We start from the raw sequence: 16,840 nt of genomic DNA on the forward strand, positions 1-16,840 counted from the left end.
AAAAGCCAAAATTTGTATTTACAGTACTTAAAAATTACAGTTTACATCTCAGATTGTTACCTACTTTTATAGCGTCGAAAATATCTAGAAATTGCATAGTATACAGTAGTATCTTACTGTAGAACTTTATGACTAACGATAAACCTAAAATCTAAACATATTAAGACAGTTCAAATTTACTCCATCTAGCAAATTTAGTAAATCTGTTCTATTTTTATTCTCCAAAGCACAAGTTTCAGAGTTGAAAAGTAGTCCATTTAGCTGAAATTTCAACAAAACCAATATATGTTCTCATATACATATTCACACATGCATAGACACACAAACACAGACACTTATACCTTGTCATGTTTAAAAAAATTAAATGATTAATACCCCTTTGCCAGGGAGCATACAACACTTCCTGGGAAATGGAGGTGGGAAAAGGTTCCCATCCTATTCATGAAGTAGCATGACATTACACAACGAAGCACTGTCAGTTGTGCTTAGATCAAAAGAAATTAGGATTTACAATTCTCTATAGCCCTATCCTCTTTCACTGTAAGTCCTGTTGTAGTATATAATGCAGTTGTACAGCATGAACTTAAACCACACACTCTGACAGTGATCCTTCTCACTTTGGAAGAAAACCCTGTAGGCCGGACTATAGCTAGGTTGTCATGGTGACGCCACTCCTCTGCTTTCTGCTCAGCTCTCTGCTTCCCTTCCTCCAATGCCATATCACCTAGGTTTGATTAGCATGCATCTCCAGCTTTTTAAAAAAGCTCTGTAAGGCTGTGATTTATTTTCCAATCAGGACATCCAATCTTTTGTAGCATTTTAGTTAAAACACACATTTCTAAATGTAAGATAAACTTCAATGCATGGAAAATTCTCAAGTTTTCAAGTTCCAGTGCCCTAAAATATCAGGGTGGTAATGGCCCTATTTTCTGCAGCATAACATTTAAATTTTCATGTCACACACAGTGATCTTAAGTTTTAAAGATCTGAACTATCCATGTAATGACAAGCAACTTTCTGCTAAACTGAACAAGCTGAGAAGTCCATCACTGACTTAAAGAATAAATTTTCATTAAGCAGGAAAAAGCTGCCTGCTAGAGTATTAGAAAGGAAGGGGAAGAGATCATGTCTGTTATTTTAATTCATTACTCATTTATTAACAATTTTAGATTAAATCTATGAACTGGATTACATTTTCTCACAAATTTTATTTTCAGGAGAAAAAATGAAATGAATGATATGTAACCCATTTATAAAGCAATGTTTGCAACAGCATTCCTCCGGATTGCTGACAGAATGAATTATCATCTCTTCACCTCTGCTCACCCTGAGCTAAGATACTGTGACAGTGGGAAGAGTAAGAATAAATCTATGAACTAAAAAAGTGGTCAAGAGACAAGTTCTTTCAAATGAATTCATGATAACTTTAAAGCTCCTAAGTTTGTAACAGTGATCTTGAGATACTTCTTGGGGGGGGGAAATATGGTCTTCAAATTTAGAACTTTCTTTTAAAAAATGCACAAAAATCCAAATATCTAATTATAACAATTCACTAATTAAAATGTGTCTGAAAGGAATTTATTGTACTTTTTTTTGTTTCATGCACTGAAATATTAGTTGGAAAATATTGCTATTCACAAATCATATAAACAACTTAATCATGTAGAAATGTGATATTGATATATAGACTAAATATGTGATATATTACCATCAATAAATACAGATACTGTATACTGCTTAGCTAATGGGAAGGGAATTGAATCTGAACCAGGAAAATCAAAAGCAATTTCTACATGTACACTACATTATCCCTTAATTTATCCCAGATGGAAAAACAGCCAGTACAGTCATAATGTTTGACCAACCTGAAACCATGGTTGTGGCAGGTGTGATTGGTCTTTTTTCTAGCACCATGGAACCCTGTGGTAACTTTCTCAATGCTGAAAATAATCACAGTTGGTAACAGATCTAATGTGAATGTGAAATAACAACAGATGGGAAAAGTCCCAAATGGGAAAGAATCATGGTCCCAACTCTACACACTGTGATCCGGGTGAGAGAGAAAATGGGACCTACAGGGCAAATGAATCTAAAATACAAAACTTCTGCTTTGATGCTATCAGCCTTCCTTTACTGTTACCACAATGAGGACCAGAATACAAAAAAAAAAGTTTTTGCTGTTTTTAAACTGCTCAGTTAGTGTGATGGTGCAAAGCCTAGATGCACAATATACTGGAAGCCGAAGCATTTTCTCTCTCTCTCTCTCTCTCTCTCTCTCTCTCTGTGTGTGTGTGAGAGAGAGAGAGAGAGAGAGATTGAGATTATTCATAAAAGCAGGAATATGACCTGGGAAATGATTAGTGAAGCAAGGTTTGCAAGTACAACAGAAAGGAGACATACATATTTACAGAAAATACATTATAGAGACAGGCAAAGCCTAGCATCTTGCTAGCTACATTCTACCAGAAGAGTCTAAGAACATGTACTCTATGCATGTGTGCCTGGAAAAGAGGGGCAGAAAGAAGTGACTGCAGATTAGCAATCTCTTAGACATGATAAGACAAGAGTGGTAAATAAAGAGGGGACATGGGGTAAATCCCTAACTCTCTACAGTATCTACACCATACTGCCCTCTTATGGACAAGTAGGTTAGGAGTACTGGTGACTCAGATTTGGGCCTTCAAAACTATGCTGTGAGGATGTAAGTAAAATCATGTATGTGCATGGGATACTGCCCTTTATCCTCTATTTTTTGTAGACTACAGATATAAAGATTATTACATTAATTATGTGATGAGCATGCCTGTGAAAGCTCCATCACAAATCTAAGTCTCTGCCAGACATGCCACACCTATTACAATTTTTTCATAACAGAGCTGCATAAAGTGCAACCAAGCATGATTTTGGATTATAGTGGAACCTAAGCATTTTCAAACCTAGCAACTGCAATTTAGAAAAATAAAGTGTGTTTTGCCATACAAATCAGAAATCAAGTAAATAGTTTTCCATAGCTTTTTAAAAAAAATATAGAGTTACTGTTGTATACCTGCACAACAGTGAATCAAATAGCAATCTACTGGCCTTGTTTTGCCTTGGGTGCTTGTGTCTCTGGTCATTATGGCTACTTCCTCATCTTCTGACTCAAACAGAAACTGGCTTGTTGCCGGCAAGATTTGATACAGAAGCCATGTAAGCTTCTTTTACACAGTATTAGGACTTACCTTTTGTCCAGAAGAGAAGAGATTTATAGCAACAATAACTGAGCAAATAAGTGGAAGGAAAAAGGTGATAGTTTGACATACTTTAACATCTGATCACTGGGACTCTAGAGACAGAATTCATAAAAGCAGGACTCATTATGCAGTCAGTGGCAGCATAGAACAGGTAATGGTAAACTTTTCAGGACGATTGCCGTACTCTCCAAATCATCCAATATCTTGTGAAATCAAATTTCATGAGATGTTGGCCATACACCCTGAGATCTTGCAAGAACTCATGCGAGAAACCTTTTTCAGTCCCATGGGAGCTTTTGGACCTCTTGCGTGAGTCTGAACATTTTTTGATAATTGCCAGAGCAAATAACCAAAATGGCATAGTTGGAGATACTGTGAAATTTCAGCCACCTGTATTTAACTTTAACTTAGTGGAGGTGCAGATACTATTTTTGGGGGGGATACACACTGAATTTCCAAATCCCGCTCTAGTTCATAAGAACATAAGAGCAGCCCTTTTGGATCAAGCCTCAGACCTATCAAATACAACAATATGTATCACATAGTGACCAACCAGATACATTTAGGAAGCTCAGAAGCCAGGACTGGAGGAGATAGTCCCCTTCCATTGTAACCTCCCTGCAATCTGTCCTGAAGGCTGCCTATGATTCAGGAGATAATAAACAGTTATCAACCGTGGTAGCTATTGACAGCCTGTTCCTCCTAAACACTATGTTAAAAAGTATTTCTTGAATCTCCCTACATTTAGTTTCAAAAGATGTCCTCAATGACCTAATATTGTTAACATGGGGGGAAAAGCATAGCTTTCTCTCAATGTTACATATGCCATGCATGGCTTCATGTATATCTATCATCTGTTCCCTTACTGTCCTTCATTTCAAATAAAAAGTTCTAATTGCCATAGTCTTTCCTCACAAGAGAGCTACTCCAAGATCATATATATGGCTGCCCTTCTTTATACTTTTTTTAAAGTCTATAATATCCTTCCTATGTTATGGTGACCAGAACTGTACACATTATTCCAAGAATGGTCTCAAAATAGATGTTAGGCTTCCCAGATTAGAACTAGGTGGGAAACTGTACCTCTCCTAACACTTCATGGCTTAAGTCAACTTTTCAGCTTGACTTGGCAGAAGGCTTATAGACACAACTTAGCTAGATTAGACTCTTTAGTGCAGACAAGAATTAAGCCATGCAAAAAAGTGCAAAAATGTCAGGGACTTTGATATATTCTCAGGAGATTAAGCTCAAGGTTTCTTCCTCCCATTATCTGAGTTACTAGATACTTGGCATGGTGCATGGTGGTCTTGAAGTCAGATGGTTACAGTAAGTTTATATAATCACCTTATCTAATCTGAGAACCCCTGAATCCTGCCCTGACAGCCTGAACAGTTACAACAGATTGCATAAGGGCATTATTATACACACATTTTTTTTCCAGTTCCTTTCCTAAAGATTGCAGCCATGAAAATGGCCAACCCTGCACACTGAGTTGACCTTTTCACAGAAATATCCACTGTAATTCCAAGATCCCTTTCCTAGTCAGTCACTACCAGCAGAGATACTATTAATGTACAGGTGAAGTTTGCCAAACCACACATTCCTGAACTGATATTATAAATGGTAACAACTGCAAGAATTTTATGTACTTATTATCAGAAAAGATCTCAGATCCCCTCTATGGAAGAATGGTTAATTAAACTATGGGGATATTCTTTGATATCTAGAATAACTTCATATCTAAAAAATAAATCTGACATACAATTCAATCTTATTTGGAAACTATTTTTGGATACAATTCTATACAGGAAATTGTATCACATCCCAAACTTGGGTACTAGAGTTTATATCTCAATCTGATATATAGCTTGCTCATTATTTACTGTATTCTTTTAGTATCATGCTAATGCATATGGACTCCATACTGATACACCACTTGAACAATAATAATTGACCAATTAGACATTACATGTGGCACAGAGTGGTAGGCAGCAGTATTGCATCCAAAAACTCTCCCCACAACCCGAGTTCGATCCCAGAGGAAGCTGGATTCTCGGGTAGCCGGCTCAGGTCGACTCAGCCTTCCATCCTTCTGAGGTCAGTAAAATGAATGCCCAGCTTGCTGGGGAAGGTGATGACTGGGGAAGGCAATGGCAAACCACCCTGCTATAGTCTGCCAAGAAAACATTGCAAAAGTGGTGTCCCCCCAAAGGGTCAGACATGACTCAGTGCTTGCACAGGGGACCTTTCACCTTTCACATCAGATTCTTTTTAGTTTCTTTCTAGCACTTTTAGAAAATTGTGCACACAAATATTTATTCTGATAAATGCCCAAGATGAGTTGGGTTTTTTTAAAAAACTTACAGTTTCGTAAAGGAAGCCTGCTGTTCATTTGTCCTCCTGCATTCATCCTGAAATAATCTTGTGCAACTTTCTTGCAATATACTGATGTGCAATATATTTTAAGCAAATGAAAGTGCTCTCTGTCAGTAATACTCAGGTACCAACATCTGACCCAAACACCTGACCCAAAGGGTCAGACATGACTGGTGCTTGCACAGGGGACCTTTCACCTTTCACACCAACATCATATCTGAATTGTTTGATTTATTCAAAACAGCCTCTCTGAACTGAATCTGATCAAATGAGGTTGAAGGAGACAAAATATTACTCTATAATTACTCTGGAATAGCTTAATGAAAGGAAAAATAGTTCTATTGTCAGATAATGCTTTATATTCCTTATATATAAGGAATATATTATTCAACAAACTATTACTAAATAGTAATTACTTAATAGCAATTACTTTTACTTAACAGCAATTACTTTCTTATTCAACAAATTATTACTAAAATAGAGATTGACTTAGTACAATGTATAAAAATTATCACTGTGGAGAAAATGAAGGAACTTTTATAAAGATCAAAGACGTAAAGATACATCCAGGAATGATTATATGTTTATATGGGGATAACATGGAGGCACATAATACAGAAGCAACTAAGCATATTTTTTTTCAATCCATGTTTTGTTCCAATAGCTTTATTTGTATTTCCCCCCCACAAATATTCCAGTTCAGAATGTATTTTTAAAAAGGAATCAAATCAGAAAAAAAATTGGTCTTGATAATTTTAAGTGTTCCAATGATGTAATATCATTTTTAAAAATAAAAATACAGGCATTACCAAAATGTTACAGCAGTCCAAGATTTTTCTAGAGAGGTAAACTTAGACACAAATTCTGAAAAAAGCACCATCTGGATAGCAGTGCGCTATACTAATTGACATGGGTATTAGAAGAAAGATGAACCCAGTTTCCTTTGGTTGTTTTAATTAGATTCATTTTTGGCCCAGAAACTCTGCATTGTTTAGACATTTGTACTTTACTATTTGTGCTTTGCTAAACTTTTACAACTTCTTCTGGCAAAAGGGCAAAATGCCCTTTTGCAGCTCCTTCTGACCACAATTTTTAAAATTTAAAGCAGTTTCACATTACTGCAAGCCCTAAAATAACCATATCACTATTAAGTAATAAACAACCTCTTCTCCCAAAGCTCTCTCTTGAAACCCAGCCCTACCTGAATGTGTTATGTAGTCTCACCTACCTGGTGCCTTTATTCTCCCATCTCCATTATAGAGAATATTAAATAAAATATAAATATGTAAACTAGCTTCTCATTATCAAGCTTGAAATATTGTAATTCCAGCAAATATATTCACTGTTGAATGAACCTTTACTGTTTTAATCTCTGATTTCAGATTATTGTTGCTTATTTAAATCAATTCCCTTTCTTCCTAAAATCATAGAAAATAAAAATGCAAATATTTAAAAAATCAGAGAAAAACTGTATGATCATTTAATAGAAGACTTAATTGTAACTATAGTATTTTCTGCTGATGATGTAAATGAGCAAGAAGGAAATTTATTTATTAACTCAATAAAAATTCAAAAATAATAAATTTAAGTTTTCTCATAATAGAAGACACAGCAGTGACCTCTGTATTAAACTAATGATCTTTAAATATAGAAAAGTGCTCTATAAAAGTAGCTGATTTATGGTTACTGACCTTCCCTTTAACTTTGTACTGAGGAGAAAGTATTCAAGGGCAGAGACGCCATACACTGACACTGTATAGATTCCAGCTTTAGTGTCTGTCCTAACTAGATGGTCAAGATTATCCCTTCCCCTCTCTCCATTGGTTATTATGGATTGAATAACTGAATCCATCTTGTTCTTTCAGCATCTAATATGTGCATTGCGTTCATATCTAAGTTTAAAATTAGGATAAACAACCCTTCTTGGTAAGAGACAAATGATTTAAGCTTCAGAAACAAAAAAGAAACAGTATTCCGAAGCACACTTGACTGAAGTCAGGGATAGCTCATGTCCTAATGTGACAGAATCAAGTCAATCAATACTTTGGGCAGAAGTTTATATACACCCAAATACACACATATATCTATTCAAACAGAGGTTGTATGAATCAAGTATAAGTCACACCCAGTGTCATAGTCCTGGATTCCCAGGTCCATTCTTGTACAATCTTGGAAGGGGAAGGTTAATGGTTTATGTAGCACTGCTTCATTTGAAGAGACTATATTTTTATCCATTGTCTGTCTCTTGTTAGGACCGACTACAGGAAAATAAATAAATAAACACACACACACACACCTGAAGTATTGATGGCTTTTCAATAAAGGGTAGTTTTACTGGGTACCCATATGCTCTGCACTCCCAAGTTCACTTGGGATATTGTAAGGCTAGTTGTCTATCTGGCTCAGTACTGCCTACAAGGGCAAGTAGAGCATTCAGGCAGGGGTCTTTCCTATACACATTACTTGATATATTTCTAATTGGAGTTATTATGAATGAAATCTGGGACCTTCTACATGCAACTCATCTGCTCTGCTACTGAACTATTGTCCAAGTCTTCCTCATTTATGTCACATTGTCTGGTTTCAGTTTTCTCCATCTGTTTCTGTCATCTGGGGAATTCCAAATATATATTTTATATGATTCTTCCCTATATTGAAAGCTCTTCAAAGCCCATTAAAGTTGGGTATGCTGACAGATTCCCCACATTTCACTCAGTGTAAGGGGATATCCTGAAGAATTCCAAAATCAGCAGATGGAAAATCAAGCTTTCCTACTGGAAGAATGCTATTTCTTGGTTGTAGTCCTGCTTTTGACAACAATTCACAATGGCTAATACCCTAACCTAAGGTATTGTAACCATTAAAATCCCATGGTTACTTGAATAAGCCACAGTGGATTGGTTTGCTAAGCCATATTGGATGGGTTCCACACATCACTCTAAGCCAAATCAAAGCACATTATGGTTTAGCATGGTACGTGAATCAAGGTATAAAGAAGTAAGAATCTGACAATTTCCTATATTTTGGTCTACCAATTTGTCGTAATGCTGCAAATTGTTTCTTAGCATACGTATTGTTAGCCACTTGGACTAATGTACAAATCCTAGTGCTTTGGGCAGAGATTCAGTTTAGTCCGTATCTATTATTGTGGACTAGTGAAGATGAGAAGACCTTAAGTAATGTAAGGAAAATTGAGCCCATTTCCTTACTAGTAACATATAACATCAGTCATCCCTACAGATGCAGAAAAAGAGGGCAATGCAAAAGGGGAATTCCAGAATGGATTAGAAAAGAAAAGTGGTGTGAGTCATTAAGGTATCTGAATTATGTCTTGAAACCTTGCTTAATGCAAAATCAAAAAACTTTGTGATAACTGTGTGGTAAGGCTTTGAACGTTTCATTGAAATTTATTGTCAAACAAGATGTATCAAGAAGAACAAACAGCTTCAGCTGCAGGGACACTTGAGCATCTGCAGGACTGCACAAGATAAGAAAGAAGGGTTGTGTCCTCCCCATCTTGCCCTGGCTGCACTAAAGGGTGTTTCTCTGCATGAAGAAGAAAAGTTCCACTGGCATTAGAACAGTTTAACTCTAGTGTTTTATCTTATATTTTCTTTCTTTTTAGAAATTACACTGAAACCTTTGCCACAATATTTTTATATATAACTGAATATGATATATAAATAGAATAAATTTATAAATAGAATAAACTTTATAAATAAGAATTATTCTATCAATGGCTGTTCACCACGATAGTGGCCTTTTTAGAATCAAAAAACGTAATACACACATAATACAATAAATAAACCAGAAATGTTATAAATACAGAGAACTGTACAAATAAAGAAAGCAATGAGATACATAGAACGATTAGAATAGCAAAAGTACACAATAGTTGATGATGGTCAGTATTTATCTAGCTCCGTAACAGCTATCTTTTTTTTAAAGTTAGTTTAATAAATCTACTGGTATGCTTAAATTGAATGGGAACAATAGGCCCAGGCCTTCCCAGTTGCTGTCTTAATTAAAACCTACTGCACCTGTCTCTATGCTAGCAAAAAGTTTATATAACCTCAAGGGTTAGATTAAGCAAATCCTTCCCAATTTCCTCCAACAATCACAACTTTGTGAAACCTTGCCACTTTGGCTGAAAGACGACGACTGATGAAAAGTTATACAATCAGCTTCCACAGAGTGGGTAGACTTGAATATGGGTTTCCTTATTTCAGAGCCCAAATTAAGATCATTTAAAAAATTTTGAAGAATTTTGAAAAGATGCATGCTCTAAATCACATTTTGCCCTTGAAACCTGGATTGCAGCACAACCTAACTCATATGCCTGAGAAACTGTCTTTTCAGAAAAATGTTGAGATCCTTCTTTGTACACAGGGTGCAGGAAGCTTTTCATCAATATGTGTTTTGGGAATTCTATTATGAAGTCTAGAATTTTTGTAGGCTGTCTGTTTTCAATAACTGACTCAGAAAGAACCTTTTGGAAAAGTAGGCTGGAATTCAGGGCAGTAATTTTCTCCTTGATACACTCTTGGTGTCTAATATAGGTACTTTTTAAACAATTTTACAACTCAGGAGGGCTTTTATAGCTGCTAGATCCCAAACTTTTCATTAAATGTAAATGATAATAAAATAGGACTATCTACTGTATGAGAAAGGGACGTGGTGGTGCTGCGGGTTAAACTGCTGAGCTGCTGAGCTTGCCAACCGGAAGGTCGGCAGTTCGAATCCGCGTGACAGGGTGAGCTCCCGTTGCTAGTCCCAGCTCCTGCCAACCTAGCAGTTCGAAAACATGCAAATGTGAGTAGATTAATAGGTACCGCTTCGGCGGGAAGGTAACGGCGTTCCGTGTCGTCATGCTGGCCACATGACCCGGAAGTGTCCTATGGACAATGGCAGCTCTAAGGCTTAGAAACGGAGATGAGCACCGCCCCCTAGAGTCGGACACGACTGGACTTAATGTCAAGGGAAACCTTTACCTTTACCTTACTGTATGAGAAACAGCTGTGTTTATATGAATCAAGGGATATTTTATTTTCTAGTTTCCTCTGTATTTAATCTCCAGATTTCCTTGTTACAATCTTCCCTAGATGAGAGATTCTGAGATACCTTCCTGAGGAAATAATATAGATTTCTGCTATGCAACATATAGTTTATGACTGTGGTTATTATTTATCATATTTTAATTAATTCTAATGAGTATATTTGACCTAGGGTGAGCTATTCGTTTTACAGATCTTAAAAATCAGTGCCACTGGTTTTGAAACTGGTTCCAAGACTACACAATTAAATTACAGAGATTATGATGATAATGATACATTTTATTTGGGATAACTCCCTGGGTGGCTTACACATACAAAAGGAATATATAATTAACAGAATCAAGAGACTACAGAAGTTTGTAAGTCTCTGCATTATGCTAAACAAGGGTCAGAATAATCTAATATTTTGTACTCAAAGTATTTTTTACAAGTTGTTAGTACAACAACAACAATAGTAAAATAGAAATCAAATATACGGATATTCCATTGGAACTATCAAAATAGTATGTGCATGGTGTGTGTTACATAAATTATACAAAAAGAAGATACTGTATGCCATAATGTACAAAACAGAAACATGAGACCCCCAAAGCAACTGCATTTGTAATAATTAGAACCTACTTCAGAATAATTATGCTTGTATTTTAGACTGCTTTTGTAGTATCTGAATGTGGCAATTACAGGTAGTCCTCACTTAACAATGGTAATTGGGACTGACAACTTTGTCACTAAGCAACCCAGTCGTAAAGCACGACATCATGTGACTGTGCCAATTTACAATAGCAGTTGCAGCAGTTCCAGTTGCTGTCATTAGGCAAATCCTGTGTGGTCGCAGCATCCCATGTTCACATGATTGCCATTTGCGACCTCCTGCTGGCTTCCCCTTTGACTTTGCTTGTTGGAAACCGGCTGTGAAGTTCTCAGATAGTGATTATGTGACCATGGGACGCTGTGACGGCTGCAACTGTTAATGAACGGTTAAGTCCCCTCATTCAACACTGTTGAATCTTTGAACAGTTGCTAAACAAGGAATACCTATACTGTCTTACTTTGGAATGTTTCGAATGCTGAATGGTTAAGAAAGTATATCTGCTAAGCTATGAGATCTGGAAAGAGATCTTAGTAACACATGCTGACAATAGAGAAATAATCTCCAAATGATGCATGGCATCTTTTTTTGCAATTTTTGTTTCAGACAAAAGTAATTAATTTCCATACGGCATTTCAGTGCAATCTTCAATTTGTTCAGGTATGATCCTTATTAAATTAACCAACCTGCAAAATAATATAGCCCAGATAAATAAAAGCAATACTATAAAATCCTTACCATGGAGATTTGAATATTTTGCAAACATTTAAAGAAAATAGCAAATTGCGTATAGCTGCATTCCTATATCCATTTATTTTGGAATAAATCCCACTGATCTCAGTGAGATTTATTTTATTAGGTAATCCACTATAAATTAAGTATATAGAGTTTTGCTGGTTTTTAGAGCATAATATGTGGGGATTGTTACATACAAATCCAGATATCATATTTAAAGTTCCCATGTACCTACCTATCAGATGTTATATTTTTAAGGAAGATAGTTGGGAAAAATGAAAAAAAAAGATGGCAAACAATGAATCACAGCTGAGGAACAGTTTTGCAAGGGGGCCTTTGAAGCAGCATGAGGAACTACACTAGATAGAGACCTCAGTATTAAGCAGAACTTTCTAAAGCAAGATTCTAAAAATTTAGTGAAAGTGTTAAGTATTCTCTGTAGTTGAGAAACCTGATACCTTATCCAGGATGAGACATTTTATATAGATTGTGCATCCAATCCCATAGCTCTTTTCACCCAATTCTCCAGTAATATCTGAAAAGGGTCTACATATATAACTATATGAGCCCAAGCATGCAGTTCTAGAATGAGAAAGGAGCAGCAGGTTAAATCAAATGGCATTACCACCACCTTCTTGTTATGGGACTTTCAGATAGAGACTTCAACTACTCTACCTTTATGCAAATGATGAAAAGCGATTTAATATCTTATTATTAATGAATTACAGATTTTATCAACAATGAAGCCTTACAAAATATTTGGCTCAGAATGATACCCTCACCATCAACATACTATGCAGAATGGATTTAGACTAGCCAACTACTGTACTTCAGATTTCATTGTATTTTTATACTGTTCTTCACACTGACAGCTTTGTCCAGAAATCAATCAATCAATCAATCAATCAATCAATCGCTTTCTCTCTCCCCCTTTCTCCCTTTCTCTCTCTCTCTCACACACACACACACATTTAAAAGTTAAAATAAAAGCTATGCTAAGTAACTTTATTCCCAGCATGCTGTTGCCAACTTTAAGGAATACTGGATTTGGTTGGAATGTGTATTTTGGGCTTGCCACTTAGAAAATTAGTAATTCTGGATAAAACTTCCCTTCCTGAAAAAAGAAGTCCACAGGTGTGCCAGGCATTCTAGTGCACACTGACAAATTTTATAGGGTAATACTGATACTACAAAATTCTTCCTCCATTCTAATTAAAAATACACCCAAGGCAAGCTAATCCACCCCCAACCACACCCTCATGAGAAAAATATCAACCTTATAACAAAATTTTACAATGAGGAAAACTCAGTCTTCGATTAGCTGCAAAATATTTCATGTCATTTCTTCTTGGTTTTCCTTTCTTTCTTTTTTCCCAACACTAAACTATAATTCCATATCCACTGATCATGGTTAGTACGACCTCTGTGATTTTGGTAGAAAATGGGTACACTATTAGTCTATGGCAGGTTCCCCAAAGAGGTCAGTATTGACCTCCAAAGGGTGATGGGATTATCCAAGGGCTCTATTATTATTATTATTATTATTATTATTATTATTATTATTATTATTATTTAAAGTAGTATTTTTAAAATTATTTTCATATAATAAATGTTTGTGGGTCAATGAATACTCTGAAGCTTCATGAAGGGGTTGATGAGCTGAAGAGTTTGGGGACCCCTGGTCTATAGGATGTTGAAAGAGTTCCTCAAAGCCAAGAGAGATTGAATGTCACTAACTTTATCATTCTAAACTGACTGCAACCATATTACACTATGCTATATAAGACATTTTCTAGTATTGCATTGTTTTGCCTAGAATTTTGCCTAGAATTGTTTTGCATAGAATTTTGGCAAGATGGTGATTTTCATCCTAGATCATACATACTTTATAACTCAAGAGCTAAATAAAATATAAAATACTATTTATATGCTTTTGAATCTATATATCAGGTTCAGATACTGAATTTTAATCTTGACAACAGTAATGTACGTCCAGAGACAGCAAGCTTAACTGCACATAACTGAAGCAGGATTAAAACTATCAGCTGAAGCAGTCAAGAACTTATATCCTTTGGGACACATTAAAATTGCCCCTGAAACTTCCAAAATTTTCAAAAGTTTTGTATGTGAATACAGACATGAAAATTACAGAAACCACATATAAACCTTCCATATGGTGGCAAAAGCAGGATAACCATAGGTTTTTTGATGTACACACTCAAGATCAAAATGTTATTTCTAATTAATGCAGATCAGGAATGCAGCTCTATATTGCATTAACTAAAAATAAATAAAGGTAGCCACCATGTACTCAGATCTTATCATATTAGTACTAATGTCTGGGTCCTATTTTATAAGCATCTCCAAATACAAAATGGACTTGAGCATGTACATCTAAAGACTTATTGTCATCCTGACATGTTTTAAAAGACTTAAAACCATAACCAAACTGTTAATAAAAAAGGAAACCTCAACTCAATAATTGAATTATGAACAAACTATAGTAGTTTGTCTGGTTTAAAAGCTTATCTCTCATATGGTAAACAAACATATAATCACTATTGAAAATCATAAAGACCTACATTTTTTGTAGATAAGCTTTAGTGGCCTAAATATATTCTAGTAATTTCAGATAATATGTCTGGGAATTCCCAAGCCAACGCTTGATAATGACTGGTGATAACACTAATTTGAAGAAGTTTGGATCAGCACATAAGCAAGGTCCAGCAACTGCAGCTCTTTAGTTTAGAACAAAGGAGAGTGGTGTTTTGTTTTGCTTTGTTGGTTTTTTGGTGCCTTTGGGTCAGTTTTTGACTCCTGGCGGCTGCCTGGACAAGTCCCTGCAGTTTTCTTGGCAAGATTTCAGAAGTGGTTTGCCATTGCCTGCTTCCTAGGGCTGAGAGACAGTGACTGGCCCAAAGTCACCCAGCTGGCTTTGTGCCTCAGACAGGACTAGAAGTCATGGTCTCCCAGTTTCTAGGATCAATGCACGAACAAGTTCCAGCAACTGCGGCTCTTTAGCTAAGAACAAAGGAGGGTAAGAGATTATTAAATTGTATAAAGTAATTCATGGCACAGGTAATAAATATAGGGAAGATTTTCTTCCATTCTCATAATGTTAGAATTTGAGGTCATCCACTGAAACTGAATACAGGGAGATTCAGGATTGACCAAAGGAAATCTTTTCTAATACTGCACATGATCAGTATTAAATTGTGGTAATAACATCCAATTTGGAAGGCTTTATAAAAGGACAGGACATATTCATGGGCAAACAATGACTGCTAAGGTAGATAGCTATTTATTATCTCTTGAATCACAAACCACATGCCTTAAGTTCTGGTTGCTGGGAAGCGGCAGTGGAAGTGGGCTATCCTGTCCAGACCAACTTGGGTTTTTCTGTTTTGGTGGAAACTTGCAATTTATTGGTATAAAATAAACCATAAAATCATGATCTGTTACAGTTCAGCCACTATCAAGATTTTTGTTGTTGCTTATAGTAAAATTGAGAAATACATATTAAGAATCCAAATTAATTTATGGGTACATAAAGATTCATTCCCTCTCCTATCCTTTCCTATTCCATTCCCTAGCCACTCAGTGTCACTTATATAGTGAGATGAGCAGCGTATAAATTTGATCAATCAATCAGTCAATAAATAAATAAATGGTGGTGGTTTGAATGTCATTGCAAACATCTAGCATGGCCACCTCTGGAACTTTTTCTATCTGCAGGGCTGCGAGGAGACCAAGGTCTGTTGTGAAGGGGAGAAAAGAAGGATGGTGCTTTTCCTTTCCTACTCCATCTTGTTTATCTTTGTCCATCCTGGTGTTAAACCTGATGCAATTAAAGCATCCCATTATCAGGATGTTGGCTGATGGACCTGTCCAGACCAACTTGAGAACTTTCTACTCTATCTAGTTGGTCATTCTGTGACACAGAATGCAGAACTAGATATGTCTAGGGCAGATTGAGCCAGTCACATATTCTTATATTCAGATTCTTTTCGCCATTTATGTTATAGTTTTTGTAAAGTCAGAATGAATGATTTCCAGAATCTTTCATTTGGACCCATTGTTCTCCTTATCTGTTTAATCTTGAAAATTCAGCATCAGCATATTATTATGGTAGAATATCCAGAGAGTGATTTATCTAAATATTAGGATTACTTTCTCTTCAAAGAGGAATGTGAATGCAATGCAAATCACTGGTTTTATTTTGATGTTGTTTAAACTGAATTTTAATTTAATTTAATTTAATATTTTTATATATTTTACACTGACAAGAAAGTCCATTGTTAAAGGAAAGCATAAAAAGATGTACAACATCCTAAAACCATCATGAGAAACATAGGTTTCTGCTGAACCACCAACAAGGGGGCCCATCCATCCTAGCCCAAGGCCTGTATCTGTATTTCAGATCTAGCCAGATCTTCAAAGCTTTCTAGAATACCATCAAGGTGGGAGCCATCCAGATTTCAAGGAGAGCAGGCACCACAACAGAGGCGGCTTCCTGGGTCCTGACAGGTGGCACTGTTTAATCTAAGAGACTTTAATCTAAGTGCACTCACTCTGCTGGCAGAAACCATGGGAGATAGGCAGTCCCTCAAATAATCTGGCCCTACCGTTCTGTAATGAACAATCTTAATAAAGAAAAAAGACAATGATATTATTTAGCTAGATCAAATTAAATTAAACAATACAGGTGATCCTTGGTTAATGGCCACTCATTCAGTGAGCATCCAAACTTGCGAAGGTGCTGAACAAGTGGTACTTATAACCAGTCCTCAAAGTTCCAGCTGTTGCAAGGGGGCCCCCACAGTCACATGATTGCGACCCAGGTGCTCAGCAAC

The 16,840-nt window shown here is 36.1% G+C and overlaps 1 protein-coding gene across 1 annotated transcript in view; it reads right to left on the reverse strand.

The window, feature by feature from the left end:
- The window catches only part of MYT1L (myelin transcription factor 1 like), a 327,281-nt gene that overhangs the window by 18,838 nt on the left and 291,603 nt on the right, over positions 1-16,840 (reverse strand). The window lies entirely within an intron of this gene.

The sequence above is a fragment of the Candoia aspera genome, chromosome 1 (assembly GCF_035149785.1).
Source record: "Candoia aspera isolate rCanAsp1 chromosome 1, rCanAsp1.hap2, whole genome shotgun sequence".
Taxonomy (NCBI): domain Eukaryota; kingdom Metazoa; phylum Chordata; class Lepidosauria; order Squamata; family Boidae; genus Candoia; species Candoia aspera.